Below are 13315 nucleotides of genomic sequence, written 5' to 3'. Positions count from 1 at the left end.
CAGCCTATGATTAAGCACTTTCAGTGGTGGAGAACTCACCACCCACTGAGGCAGCCCTAATAATCCACCTTCCAATAGCTGTTGCATGTGTATCCTATTGAGCTGGAATCTATCTGCATGCAACACCTATCCATGGGTCTAACCCTGCCCTGTAGGGCTACCAGGATCAAATCTGCTCTCTCTTTCACATAGCAGCCCTTGAATTTCCAAAGATTCAATACTGTAACTCCCACCAAGTTCTCTTTCTCCAGCCCAACATCCCCAGGTTCTTTAGCCGTTCCTCCTCCAGCACAGGATGACAAATCCCCTTCCCACCAGGGCCTCCTTCTCTGCCTCAGGCCTGACAAGAGGCATATACTATTGATGATGGAGAAGCTTTCATCCTGCCTCTCGAGGCTTGTAATACATTTATGCTTTCTCAGGATGACACATACTCCAGGAGTACTAAGAACTGCTGTCAATCTCTCTGGCATCGTGAAGGATTCTGGCATTTCACCATATAATCTTTTTTTTTTTTCCTCCCAAGGGGCTGCCTGCTTGAGAAAACTGTCATATTCTTCAGCCAAGAGAAGCCAAAGTGTTCTGAGGGAGATAAGCACGCCTCTGCCATGTGGTTTCCTCCAAACACTTTTCTGATGCATCAGTTTGTGGTAAAGGAGCTACAATGACCTGCAGTCGCAGATACTGACCTCATCCCAGCTCCCAAGGCCTCAACAGCCTTAGAGAGAAGGAAAGCATCTTTGTCAGGACAGGCTAGGTTATGCTACAGTAACAAAGAGCCCTAAAATCTCTATGACTTAAGCAACAAAAATTTATTTTTTACTCAGGAAAAGCTCACTGTGGATCTGGCAACACCCCAAAGCAGTTTCCTTTTAAGCCATGACTCATGGATCCAGAAGGTTTGCGTTTTATAGCTGCACATCTGGAAGACATGGCGTTCAGGACACTGTGATAAGGGAAGAGCCAGCTCTTAATGGCTTCAACCTAAAACCAGCGAGGGAAGAGCCCACTCATTGGAAAAGACCCTGATGCTGGAAAAGATTGAAGGCAAAAGGAGAAGGCAGAGGATAGGATGGTTAGATAGCCTCACCGACTCAAGGGACATGAAGTGGAGCAAACTCCGGGAGATAGTGGAGGTCAGAGGACCCTGGGGTGCTGCAGTGCATGGGGTCTCAGAGTTAGACACAGCTTAGCGACTGATCGACCAGAACCAGCATAGATCACTTCTGCTGACAGCCCATGGGCCAGAACTAGTCACATGGCTCAACCCAACTGCAAGAGAACTGGGAAATGTGGGTGGGCACACGGATGTTCCAGGAGCAGTTAAGTGTTCTGCCACGCAGTCTGAGTGGTCCTGTGAGCCTGAAACATCTCCCCCACATCAGGGTGAATCATCCTAACACCGAGCTTTCCCACATCCGTCTCTGATGACTCACAGGCTCCTCGGCCGCTGTCACCAGTGTTACCCTCTGAGCCACCACTTGCTGATTTTAATTGGCAGCCGCAGACAACGCCCTCTCGTCCCTCTCTGCTGCCACTGAGCTCCTTGAGGCCCTCATCAATTCTTCTCTGAACCCGTCATCACAGGGTTGTTAACTGCTTTCCATTCCTCCTCTGCCAAACCACCCTCTATTATCTTTTTAAAATTCTAATCTGAGTATACCTTTATTCTATTTCAAATCTTATCACAGCCACTGTGACAACAGGATATATCCAATTTCCCCAGAACTGAGTGAAAACGAACTTGCATAGACCGGGCCCAAGGACTCTTTCAGCCTCAGCACCCAGCGTCTCACTCCTGTGTTCCCTGTGTCCAAGCCACCCCAAACTCCCCTAGGTGCCACAGCATGGTCCAGATGCCCCTTCCGATCTGAAGCAGCTGAAGAAGTTCTATGTGTTAGTCACTCAGTTGTGTCCAACACTTTGCTATCCCATGGACTGTAGCCTGTCATGGAATTCTCCAGGCAAGAATACTGGAGTGAATAGCCTTTCCCTTCTCCAGAGGATCTTCCTGACCCAGGGATGGAACTCAGGTCTCCTGCATTGGAGGCACATTCTTTACTGTCTGAGTCAGCAGAGCTATAGCGCTATGGACCCTACAATACCCAGCTCAAGTACCCCGCCCTCTATGCAACATCTCCAGTTCTTCCCAGCAGAGCTAGCTACTCCCCACTCTGAGTTCCAGATATCCTGTTAATGTGCCTCAATTGTACTTCTCCGTTGGTACGTTCCTCTCTTCTACCTGATGGATTTCTTATTGGCAGTAGCCATGCCTTGTTCATCCCTATATATCCAGGGGATAGAATGTTTCCTGGCCCACGGTATGCATCAGCCAATGCTGAATAAGCTCATGCTACAGATTGCCCCATTCTATCTAATACTGCTGAGAAAGAAGTTATTCCTTCATATACTGCTACATTTTTATTCCAAAATAGGAAATAGAGAAAATAACAATTTTCTAGCTGACTGCCTGGGTTAGAGGTTTGAAAAGAGAGCATTAAACTCCCAGGAATTCCAGCCTCCTCAAGACCAGAAGCTCCAGGGGTACCACTTTGACTTTCTGGATTGTTCTAAAGTGGCCTCTGTACTTCATTTGGGAAATCCTATAAGGATGGGCTGAAAATGAATAGCTGTTTGATTAGTCCCATATTGAGCTATTTCAATGCATTCCCCCATGCCCTGAAATGAAAGGAAAGCATGTATGAAAGCCCATGTTATTCCGAGGAGGGCTAGGAAAGACTTAAAAACTCTCCAGAAAGCCTTCAGCACTGTAACTAAATGTTAATGTTTAAAGATATACCAACATTTCAGGAAGCCATTGGTAGTGCCACACTAAAGCTCATTCTAGTTTTGAAGAGAAATATTTGACTTGGAGGGATGGACCCCATGCTGGCTCCAAGATAAACTTTCCTAGCTCTCTCAGGCCAATTTTAATGCTAAGAGCAGCTCCATCAGAGTAAAAGTTCATTTTTGAGAGCCAAGCTGTGAATTATGCTACAGGCTGAGCTGAGCAGTTGGTCTTTTGCTGATGATGGCAGAAGCCTGAATATGATACAGAAGTAGAGGGGGGAGGCAGGGACATCCGAGGGGGATTATCACAGAAGGTCAGACTAATTAAATCGAGAGAGCCGGAGCTCCCACACACACCATCTTCAAATGCTCTGACACATGCAGGGTTTGATAAGAAAGAGAGAGTTGAATTGCCACTTTCATCTACCTGGAAGGACAACAGTCAAACAAATAAAACTTTTTAATGTTGGTTTAAGCCCAGGTGGGGAGGGAAGAACTGAAAGTGCTGCCAATTCCTAATTATGCAGTTGAATCACAAACAGTAACTGGAAAGAGACAAAGTACAATTGTCTCTCTGGTTAGCCATTTAATGCATGTTTCTTGAGCACCTACTATGTGCCAGGCAGAGCGCTGGGTGAGAGGGACAAAACAAATATGAACTGATCCTTGTCCCCTCAAGGAGCTCACACATAGACAAACATTTATGTAACAGTATTACGTAGTGTGATCAATGCTCCAACGGTCATCTAAAAACTGCATGGAGCACTCTAGGACAGTCCCCAATCCCTGGGCCATGGACTGGTACAGTCCGTGGCCCATCAGGAACCAAGTTTCACGGCAGAAGGTGAGTGGTGGGTGAGCCAGTGAAGCTTCATCTCTATTTACATTACCGCCTGAGCGAATCAGATCAGCAGCGGCATTAGATTCTCTTAGGAGCGCAAACACAACTGTGAACAACGCAAGCGACGGCTCTAGTTGGCACATGCCTTATGAGAATCTAATGCCTAATGATCTAAGGTAGAGCTGAAGCAGTGATGGTAGCTCTGGGGAGTAGCTGCAAATATAGATTATCATTAGCACAATAAATGTAACGCACTTGAATCATCCTGAAACCATCTCCTGCCCTCCCCATCAGGTCCATGGTAAAATCACCATCCAGGAAACTGGCCCCAGGTGCCAAAAAGATTGGGGACTGCGGCTCTAGGGGGAGTCTAACCGCCCAAGTGGTATCAGGGCTGGTACCTTAAAGGGGGCAACACATCAGTAAGTCTTTAAAACTAAGAATTCTCCAGGTGGTGAGTGGAAGAAAGGCAAGCAAGGCAGAGGACACAGCATGTGCAAAAGTTGGAAGCTTGGAACTGGACATTTTCAGTGGCTTGGAAGTGCAGAGCAGGTGGAACATAGACTCCATGCCAAGCAACGCTGGAGGTAAGGTTGATGTGGCAGTTGGGCATCAGACACTGAAGGACCTTGATGATGCCATGCAAAGGCATTTAGAATTCATCCTGTAGGCAACAGGGAGCCATTGAAGATTTTTAAAGGTGACGTGATCCAAAATGTATGAGAGATTCCTTGGCCACAGAAGGAAGCTGGGAAAGACATCTGACAGAGGACCTCTTTCCAAAGGTGTTAACAATCAATGCCTCCAGTGATGGGTGCCTCCTCTTTCCAGCTCATCCTCACAGGAAGGATGCTGAGAAGCAATCCCTGAGAACCTGCTGGGTGAGGTTAGGACTCTGCTTTCACTGAAGGGGATCTGGGTTCACTCCCTGGTAGGGAACTAATATCTTGCAAGCTGTGCAGTACAGCCAAAAAAAAGAAAGATTAATTAATTTAATTAACCCACAGAAACAGGTGGTTGCCAGGGGCTGAGGGGTGGGTAAAATGGGGAGATGTTTGTCACAGAGTATAAACTTGATAACAGACAAAAGTTTGGGGTGCTAATGTACTGCATGCATGTCTATAGTTACAATACTGTATTACATACTTGAAAGATGCTAAGGGAGTAAATCTTAAATGTTCTCAACACAAAAAAGAAATGATAGTTATATGAGATGACAGGGTTGTTAACCAACCCTATTGTGGTAAATGTTTTATAGCACATAAATGTATCAAGCCATCACACTGTACACCTTAAATTCACACAATATTAAATGTCAATTATATCTCAATCAATCTTCGGTGGGGAGTGCAAGAGATTTCATAAATAGAAACACAATTCATTGACTCTTTCTGTGCAGGTGAATGTGCTAAATTCATAAAACATGACTTCAAAGCTCAAAGATTCCTAAAGCTTTTGGTCTGTGTTGTGCTAGAACCTAAGTTTAAAATTCAGATGGATGTTTCATCTCTTCCCAGTCATAGTGAGAAGGGAAGGGGAATGGCATTCCAGAACACGTGAACATACTGACCCTTCCTAAGTTCATAGCTGTAGGTAAAGTTACAGAACCCTAAGATGTCAGTTGTTAAAGCACTCTTTTGGATTATCTAGACCAGGGCTCACAGATTGGTTTCACTGCCTGTACAAGCATCATCTGAGAAGAGTGACTGCCTGGGGTGCTGGGGAGAAATGAAGCTATAACTGAGTCCAAAGGAGGAAAAAAACGCTGTGATCAAATTTCTTAACATCTGCTGTGGACTCTGGAAGAAGAAAGGCAGCATGCCTCGGGGACCCAGGCATACTCCCTTGTTATAATTAGGGAAATCAACGCAGCAAAGTCCTGGTCTTCTCCTTTGGACAGCAAGAAAATAAAACTAGCCAGTCCTAAAGGAAATCAATCCTGAATACTCATTGGAAGGACTGATGCTGAAGCTCCAATAGTTTGGCCTCCTGATGCAAAGAGCCGACTCATTAGGAAAGACCGTGATGCTGGGAAAGATTGAGGTCAGAAGAAGCGGGTGACAGAAGATGAGATGGTTCAGTGGCATCACTGACTCAATGGACCTAAGACTGAGCAGCCTCCGGCAGAGAGCGATAAACAGGGAAGCCTGGCATGCTGCAGTCCATGGGTTTGCAAAGTCGGACACAAGTGAGCGACTGAATAACAAGGCAGCAAAGTAGTTCATCTAGTATATCCAGCTCACCAAGGTCCAACCCTGCCCTCCTGTCTTCTGTCTTGTATCCTGTTCTTCCCACCGTCTTCAACACATCAAACTCATTCTCCTCCTAGTTCTTTTCTCATCAATTCACAGACTGACTCCTGTGTGACACCTGCTAGCAATTCCCCCTTCCTGGCCCCCCGTTCCAGGACTCTCTCTCTCCTTCTATAACAAGCTGGAAATTCAGAGTCCATCGGGTTCTACCTGCTCCATGGGGCCCACAGGGAGTTCTGATTCTGGAACTTTCTGTCTGCCCTATTTGAGCTGCTCTTGGTTGGCAGGCTTTGAGGTGACACACCTCTTCTCCTTAACCCTGTGCCTTTACCTAGACTGTCACTTACTACACTTGACCAGTGTTTGAGTTGTAGCTGCTCCATACAGTCCTCCAGAGAAGGGGCTGGGTCTTTGTGCTCTATATGGTGCATAATACAGGGCACAAGATAAATATACGCGAAACGAGAAAATGAGACGCTCGTAGTCTCATGCCACTTTTTGGTACTTCAGAACTTCAGGGCCGAAGTATGTGCTCTAAAATCTGACGGAGGGACTTCTCTTGGCTCTCACCCCAGTCTGGGGCCTCTGCCTGGAGCCCTGTGAACCCCACCCCTGGTATCCCCTACTGCTCTCTCCATGACATCTCATCCCCCACCCCCGGGGAGAGGCCGGGGACTCCTTCAGTCTGTGTCACTCCCTCCTGTCTTCCCATGGAGCCTTCTTTGCGCTTCCGTTATACAACCTGCCCTGTTATACTGAGATTTCTTCTCTCTCTCTCTCCCACTCAACCAAGAGCTGCCTGGGAGCCACAGCCACATCTCGTCCATGGAATAGACATGCTCAGTATGTGTTTGGTTAAGTTGGTCTTCCAGCAATTTAGAAAAGACCCACCTCCTCACAGCTGCCCACCTTCCCTCCTACACACGATTCCAGGCTTTCACACATCGAGAGCCTCCCCAGAGCTTGCTATGTGTGGCATAGTAGGTACTCAATAAAAACTCTAAGGCTGATACGCATGTACCTCCTCCTTCCAAATTGAGGACATAACAACACTTCTTAGCTGAAATCAAGAGACCCAGCTGGGGCCGAGTAAACCAGGAACGAGCTGCCAAAAACAGCTAAGCACACTCGTCCGTGCAGCTGGCGGGCCAAGAACCGCTCTCTCCAGCTCTGCCTCGAAGAGCAGGCGCAGCTTTGCCAGGACCTCCTCCCCCACCCCAGGAGCTGTTCCTCCTGCCCTCCGTGGAGATCCCAAATAAGGCAGCCCAAAGCCAAGCTAGAGGAAGTACAGGAGGAGCTCAAAGAAGGGTCTCATTCCAGCTGCATGGTGCTGTGTGTTTTTAAAGGAGAGAGAAAAACAGAATTAAGAGAATGCCTTTTCTCTTTCAGAGACAACCACAAGCAAAACCACCCGGGCTTTCCTACCTCCAGCAGATTTTTTTTTTTTTTCCTAACAGGACTTAGAACACAGGGAAGAGGGTGGGTCTTGTCTCATGGGCTTAGAACAACTACATCTGATAAACAGGAGTGTCATCAGGGCTTCCTGAGCAGGCTGCAGAGGAAGGAAGGAAGGAGGGAGGGAGAGAGGGAAGGAAGGACAGAAGAAAGGGAGGGAGGGAAGGAAGGAAAGAGGGAGGGCAGAAGGAAGGGAGGAAAGGGAGGGAGGGAGGAAGCCAGGGAGGACACATGCAATCAGCAGCTACCACAGGCCAGGCACGGTGCCAAGGGCTTTGCACGTGTCCTCTCCCTGAACCATGAAAACAGCCCTCTGAGCTCGGTATTATTCCTATTTTAAAGCAGAGGGAACTGAGGCTTGGGCAAGCGCTATGAGGTGCCCAAGGGTAGAGGGCCAGCAAGTGACAGGGCTGAAATATAACCCAACATGTCTTGACTGTGATTCTAACACGCTCGCTGCAGCACTGACCCGTCTCTCCCTTCTTTGGGCTTTTCCCAAATCTCCAGCAGGATCAAGCTTTGCTTGACATCCAGTCACTCTCCCCACTTTCCGCTTGATGGAGCAGGTCTACACCAGCTGTGGCTTCTCAACATCAGGGAAACTGACTCAACACCAGCCTGCGTGCATGTGTTTTTCACAAGGTCAGAGCTAAAGATCCATGGTGGATGGGGATTAAGGGCAGAACCGTCTCCACACGCCCAAGGCAAGCAGAACAATGAGACTGCTCCTTATTTCAGCATCTATATGAGGTATCACCCTGTGCTGACCCGGCTTCCTTTGGGCCCCTACCCAGTGTTGTCCTCCCCGACACCCTGTCCTCCCCTCTATTACAACACACTTGCAGTTTCTCCTTTTCCCTTTGACAGTCTGGAATTACTGTTATCCACATGCTTCCTTGTCCAGGGTCTATCTGCCCACCAGAAGGTGAAATTCGGCCAGGACAGGCAGAGCGGGCTGTCCAGGAGCTCTAAGTCAGACCAGCACCTCACCTCGGCTCAGTCCACAGGCCAAACCTGTCTACCTGCTGTGTCTTCCCACCGCTCAATCCACTTGGCCTGAAAGAGATGCATGTAATATATCACCTAGCATGAAGGTGGTCTCCACCTGGGTATACAGTCTCAACTCTGCCAGCTTCTATCCCTAAGAGATTTCTCCAGAAGCATCTGCTTGGATCTCTTCTAGATTCTGGAAGATGTGCTGCAAAATAAGACAAGGGGACCTCGCCAAGGACGCCGGTGCTCCAGCTGCCCACACCTTCCTTTGGGTTGACAGAGGACTGCCGCATTTTCCCATGAACTGGTTCTCTGCCAGGCATAAGTATTTGGTTATAAATTGAGAGCAGTTCCTGGAATGCCTGTTAAAAGCAGGGCCTTGAACTTCTGATCCTGACCTTCAAACCCTTCTTTCTTATTGGAGAAACGAGAGAAACTGAGCCATCTCTGCACTTGTTTCTTATGGACAAGCCATCCGCCCTGGTAACTCAGAGCTCATTCATACAAGTAATGGCTGGTCCAACACTACTTTAAAAATTCTTGCACTGGTGATTTCTGAGGGACCAATCATTCAGTCACTCACCTATACCAAGGGGCAATGTCACACAGCAATAGGTTCCCACCCATCCCCAGTCCTTCAGGCAACTTGAAATTTGTGAGCTTAGCTATCAACCTGGAGCTCCAATGTCTGTGTGTGGATGGGGTTGAACAGTTCCACCCAGTGCAGAAATCAGATCAGGCTGACGGCCACTGCTCCTGTCCCGTATCTACAGGATGCTCTTTTGGGTGAACGTCTTAAAATACCACTCAGAAAAATCTCACCCAGTCTGACCTTGTGCAAAGACCAAAATCTGGTCTGAGGAGAAAGCATCTCCATGACAAGGTCTCTCCATCCCCAGACCATGTACCTACCTTCTGCCACTCCATTTCCACACTTGTTTCTCTCCAAGTAGGGAAGCTGGGAGGTACAATCTCTGTACAAGATAATCTCTGGCATCATCACACTTGAGAAGCTGAAGAATCTGTGAAGTCACCATCACCCATTCCAAAATCCTAAACCTAAGAGAAGCCAACAACGAAACCCTTGTGACATTGCAAAACAGGTCAATGGTGGTGAATGTGCCTGACTCATAAAGGTGCCATGGGACCTACCTCAACGATAAGCGTCCTGTGAATTGTGTTCAGCTCAAGGCTTCCTCCCACAGTGGAAGCACCTCCTCTTCCCAGAGGTTCCATAGCCCCATCCCATTCATAAACCAGATCCCTGAGCTTATGAATGAATCACAGACAGAGCTGAGAAGTCTCACAGAGAGGACTCCTGACCCTCTGCCCTCACTCCATCCCCCCTACAATCTAATTCATCAAATCTGGTTACTGGTTTCAAGTCTAACTTTAAGTTAATTTTGGATATACTACTTCTCACTCCAAAGTAGAAAAGAGTTGGAGTACTTCCTAGTTAGAGAAAATAATCATGGAAGTTAACCAAAGGTACCCTTCTTTCCTATATTTGGTATATTATATTATACCAAGATTGGTCTTTATTCTTTTCATCCCCTCATAGGTGTGAGGTGTCACTTGAATGGTGCTGTGTTCCTAAATAGCATTTCTCTCCCCAGCACATGAGCTATTTTATTTGTCTGGCTTACACAGCTGCCAGCCTCAGCAGTGTCATACACCTGGCATTTCCACTCCCCCGTGTTTTCGCCTTTCTAGCCAAGGACTCTGGCCTTCTGTACCTGCTCCCCACTAAAGAACACTTTCTTGAATATAACCTGACAACCCAATTCGATTCAATCCCCAAGCATTACATTTCCATTCAGTGCATTTGTACCTCTCAGTTCGCAATTAAGAAGGAAATATGGTCCATGTACCCCCTACATCTTACAGCAGGAAGAAAAAGGTATGTAGCTGGATTAAATGAAAACTCCCAGCAAGCGAAGATTCAAAAGTCAGATCAGAAGGAAAGAGTTGCCCTTCTCTGAGTGTTTTCTGCCCCAGCCAAGTATTCCTTCTCCCTTGCCCCTCACGTTGGGGGATTTCATACTTTCTTATGAAGGGGAAATTCAAGGGCCACAAGTAAGTAGCTGAGTCGAAACCCTGAGCCCTGACTCCAAGACACTACCTGTCCAAACATGTTACTGCCATTTACGCATTTAGCCCAGAGGCTGATCTCCATCAATAGTTCTTTTGTTTGGAGTTTTGCAAACTCTGCTGTCAAAGGCAGTTACCGTTGACAGATGTGAATGATAGCAGAGTTGGCTAGTGTTTCTCTGACCTAACCAATCTGTGGATTCCTCCTGCTTGTGAAAAGTGCCTGAATGACACCTCCACTGGCCAGAAATCTGCGGGGCCTCTTCTTCCAACCCTCTCCTTCCCCTCCCCGCCCCTCGTATGGGTCACGTTTCAAGTGTTTTTGGTTACTGTGGCACGTTGCCTGCAAATGTTAAATATTCAGCAATCTTTGGGGTCCTTAGTGCTTTTGTGCAAATAGGTCTGAGGCGTTGGAAAAAGAACAAGCTGATCTCAACGAAAGAGAGCAACATAACAAGCTAGCAGAGTCAACAGTTCAGATGAAGTTACAAAGGAAGAAGGCTGCCTAGTCAACAAGACTTACTATCTTTTGGGGAGGCAGGATGCCTGCCGGGAGGGGTGGGGGTGGGGGGGTGGTAATGACTCCTTGCCAGGAAATGAATCCTGCAGGGCCTTGGACAAATGTGAGAATCCCTAGATCTTGATGTCCTCAAGAACAAAGAGATTGTACCAGTCTGATAGGGTTGTTTGTGAAGATTTAATGAGAGGAGGCATGTGCTTGGCTCAGTAACTGTAAGCTCAGATTAGTAACTAAAACACACAGCTGAGGGGAGACCTGAAGATTATTCAGAGTAAGTCTCCATCTGCAGGATGGATGTTCAATCTGGATGTTCAAAAAGGGATGCATGTGCATATGTTTTCTACACACACACACACACATACATACAGTTAGCCTGTATTCTTTTTGTATTCCTTGGAATAAAAAAAGATTACCGTAATAATCAAACCAGTCAATCCTAATGGAAATCAATCCTGAACATTCATTAGAAGAATGGATGCTGAAGCTAAAGCTCCAATACTTTGGCCATCTGATGTGAAGAGCCAACTCATTGGAAAAGACCCTGATGCTGGGAAAGACTGAAGGCAGGAGGAGAAGGGGGAAGACAGAGGATGAGATGGTTGGATGGCATCACTGACTCAATGGACATGAGTGTGAGCAAATTCCGGGAGATGGTGAAGGACAGGGAAGCCTGGCGTGCAGTCCATGGGGTCGGAAAAAAAGTGACTGAACAAAAACCATCACGATAATAGTAATACGGCTACCACAAATTGAGCCCTTACTACATGTCAGGCACTGTTCTAAGCATTTTATCTACACTCTTTACAGGTTCACAACAGCCTTTGAGGGGATGACAGGGTCCCAGTTCAGATTTGAGAAGAGAAGTAACTGACCTCTGAGTACACAGCAGTTATTGGCAGACCCCAGAGTTCACAACCTGGGCTGCCTCACGCCCATGTCCAAGTTCTTACCACTACGCTCTACGACATTTTTTCTTAGAGAGAAACCTGCTAAGTATAAGTAGGAGTGGAAGACCTGGGTTCAATCCCTAGATTGGGAAGATCCCTTGGAGAAGGGAAAGGCTACCCACTCCAGTATCCTGGCCTGGAGAATTCCACGGATGCTATAGTCCATGGGGTCACAAAGAGTCGGACATGACTGAGCAACTATCACTTTCACTTCACATTTGGGGCTTCCCTGATAGCTCAGTTGGTAAAGAATCTGCCTGCAACACAGGAGACTCCGGTTTGATTCCTGGGTTGGGAAGATCCACTGGAAAAGGGATAGGTTACTCACTCCAGTATTCTTGGGCTTCCCTCCTGGCTCAGCTGGTAAAGAATCTGCCTACAATGTGGGAGACCTGGGTTCTATCCCTGCATTGGGAAGATCCCCTGGAGAAGGGAAAGGCTACCCACTCCAGTATTCTGGCCTGGAGAATTCCATGGACTGTATAGTCCATGGGGTTGCAAAGAGTCGGACACAGCTGAGCAACTTTCGTTACTCACTCACTCACTCATAAGTAGGAGAGATCTGTCCAGTGGGGCCTCCTGTTTCCCAGATGCCAGGTCTTACGGATAGACTGTTAAAGCAAGCTTCGGTTCAGAGAGAGGGGGATTTCTCCTTGCTCGAGCCGCCAGTCTGTGCTTTCAACCAGTGTGCTCCAACAGAACTACCCAAATCCCTGTCCTGCTCCGTGATTCCCCTCCCCTGCGTGGCAGCCCCAACAAACAGCTCAGGGCTGCCCAGTCCAGGGGCATGACCTCTCTCCAGTTTGCAGAGACAGCAAACATACCCGGGGAACACGGGACACTCTCAAAGCACAGCCACATGCCAGGCCTAATTAGCTTATTTTTACCTACGCTGCTCCTCCCAGCAGGGTCCAATCCCTGCAGCCAAAAGGCTAAGAACCCGGCTGCCAGCATCTCTGCAGCGGCTTCTCAGAGCCTGTTCATAATTAATTTTATAAAGGGCCTTGGCTCCCCATCCCCATTCCATGTGCCTGATTCAGGTGAGATCATGACAGTAATCATTGCCAAAGCTCCATCCACTGGAATAAGTTCTCACTGGTATGTGCAGTGCATGCAAGTGTGCATGCGTGTTTATGTGTTTGTGTGTATGAGAGAGACATATTCCTTGGTACACCAAGAAGCAACTGAGGATGAATGAAGCTCTCGTGCTTTTCAGATCGTGGGTTGGCCTGAAATTCAGGAATATATCCAACTAACTGGGTGCTCTTGTGTGTGTCAGACACTGCCCTCTGCACTGGAAATGTAGATGCAGAAATGACTCAGACATCAGATCTTGGTCCTTGAGGAAATTACTATCAAAAAGAGCATTTACACGTATCAATGACAAGACAGGTGGTCAATTCTGTGAGAGGTGTCAGGACAAGCT

General features: G+C 47.4%; 1 long non-coding RNA gene across 1 annotated transcript in view; it reads right to left on the bottom strand.

Annotated features, from left to right (window-relative positions):
- The window catches only part of LOC139032806 (uncharacterized), a 41516-nt gene extending 28931 nt beyond the window's left edge, over positions 1-12585 (bottom strand). The window contains exon 1 of the long non-coding RNA XR_011485423.1: positions 12435-12585. This is a non-coding gene — a long non-coding RNA (uncharacterized lncRNA). The remainder of the gene's footprint in view (positions 1-12434) is intronic.
- Between the last annotated feature and the right edge of the window lie 730 nt (positions 12586-13315).

The sequence above is a fragment of the Odocoileus virginianus genome, chromosome 33, assembly GCF_023699985.2.
Source record: "Odocoileus virginianus isolate 20LAN1187 ecotype Illinois chromosome 33, Ovbor_1.2, whole genome shotgun sequence".
Classification (NCBI taxonomy): Eukaryota; Metazoa; Chordata; class Mammalia; order Artiodactyla; family Cervidae; genus Odocoileus; species Odocoileus virginianus.
The sequence above is the reverse complement of the archived record's forward strand: the minus strand, read 5'-3'. Positions and strand labels throughout refer to the sequence as shown.